Genomic DNA, 1,896 nt, shown 5'->3' on the forward strand with positions numbered 1-1,896 from the left:
AATTTTACAGATTTCTATGAGATTCTCCCCTTATTCTCCGAAACTCCGGCGAATATAATCCAAGCCGATCCAGTCTCTCTTCATGTGTCAATGCTGCCATCCTAGGAATCAATCTGTGAAACCTTCGCTGCACTCCCTCCGTAGCCAGAACATCCTTTCTCAGATAAAGAGAGCCCAAACTGCGCACACAATACTCCAGGGTTTGGTCTCGCCCCGTACAATTGCAGCAAGACATCCCTGCTCCTGCACTCGCATCCTCTCACTTGAAGGCCGGCATCTCATTTGCCTCCTTCACCACTCGCTGCTCCTGCAATGCTTACGTTCAGCAACTGGTGTACGGGGGACACGCAGGTCTCATTGCACCTCCCCCATTCCCAATCCATCACCATTTGGATCATAATCCACCTTCCTGTTTTTGCTCTCAGTTGGATAACCTCATGCTGATCTACATTAGCTGGCACTTACTAACTTGTCCAAATCACACTGAAGCATCTCTAACCTCCTTCACAACTCCCCCTCCCTCCCAGCTTTGTGTCTGCCTTTAAACACAGTGGAAAATATCCAGCAATGCTTTATCAATGGAGTCGATCACTCACTGTTTCACATTCCAGTTCCAGTGCCTAGGGATAAGTGAGTTTCAAAATCGTGGCAATACTGGTATTGGTGTTCCAGTTACTCCTGTACATAATTAAAACATCACTGATCGTGACATTAAATAGTTGCCAGTCCATTGTCATTCACACCCAATTGGTAGCTACAGTATGTACCATCTACAAGATACACTGCAGAAATTTCCCAAAGATCCATAGACAGCACCTTCCAAACCAACAACCACATCCATCTAGAAAGACAAGGGCAACAGATATATGGCAACACCACCCCTTGTGTGTTCCCCTCCAAGCCGCTCACTATCCCAACTTGGAAATACATTGGCCATTCTTTCATTGTCACTGGGTCAAAATCCGAGAGTTCCCTCCTTAAGTGCATTGTGGGTCGACCTACAGCACATGGGACTATAGCAGCTCAAGAAGGCAGCTCAATACCACCTTCTCAAGAGGGCAGCTAGGGACAGGGCAACAAATGCTGGGCCCAGCCAGCAATGCCAATGTCCCATGAGTGAATGGAAACAAAATCAAAACCCCTTTCAGCCTTCTCTGCTCCAAGGATCAACCTGAGCTTGTCCAGCCTCGCTTCACTGGTGAAATGTTTTGACCCAGGAAATATCTTGGAGAAGATATTCTGAAGAAGGGTCTCGGTCTGAAACGTCAGCCTTCCTGCTCCTCTGATGCTGCTTGGCCTGCTGTGTTCATCCAGCTCCACAGCTTGTTATCTCAGATTCTCCAGTTCCTACGATCTCTGGAACAATATCTTGGTGAATCTCCCTCTGCACCCTCTCCAGTGCAATCCTTACTATAGTGCGGAGACTGGAACTGCACACAGTGCTCCAGCTGCGGCCTCACCAAAGTCCTGTAAAGCTCTGACACCACCTTCCCACTTTTATAATCCATATGGCACACCTCGGGTGCAAGTGGGACTTGAACCCCAGCCTCCTGGCTCAGATGTAGGGAAATTACCACTGCACCACCAGATTTCTAACTTGTGGCACTGAACTTCCTGTTGGTGATTCCGTTTTTTGCTCTGATACCCACTCCTACCTTTACCACCAACGGACCTCTCCCACATCTTCACCTTCCTGCTCCCACTCGATTCCAATTCCATTCCAATATCACTCCAATTGCAGGATGCCAAGCCTGACCCTGATGATTCCTGTGTCACATACGCCACACTGAACCTCAGTGAGATCTCAGAGGAAGAAGACAGAGTGGATGGAAATGTTTACGAGAATATTCCACACAAGTAAGAAACAAGAAGACAGATGAGAGGCAGGTCATTCGA

General features: G+C 47.8%; 3 protein-coding genes across 7 annotated transcripts in view; 2 read left to right on the forward strand and 1 right to left on the reverse strand.

Moving 5' to 3' along the window:
• Nucleotides 1-1,896, forward strand: part of LOC109929682 (histone H2B 7-like) — an 823,479-nt gene that overhangs the window by 429,450 nt on the left and 392,133 nt on the right. The window lies entirely within an intron of this gene.
• Nucleotides 1-1,896, forward strand: part of LOC125488138 (histone H2B 7-like) — an 844,706-nt gene that overhangs the window by 429,438 nt on the left and 413,372 nt on the right. The window lies entirely within an intron of this gene.
• LOC125488142 (zinc finger protein 239-like) overlaps nt 1-1,896 on the reverse strand; it is a 341,309-nt gene that overhangs the window by 138,351 nt on the left and 201,062 nt on the right. The window lies entirely within an intron of this gene.

Source organism: Rhincodon typus, unplaced genomic scaffold, assembly GCF_021869965.1.
Source record: "Rhincodon typus isolate 14 unplaced genomic scaffold, sRhiTyp1.1 hic_rhity00000051, whole genome shotgun sequence".
In the NCBI taxonomy this organism is placed as follows: Eukaryota; Metazoa; Chordata; class Chondrichthyes; order Orectolobiformes; family Rhincodontidae; genus Rhincodon; species Rhincodon typus.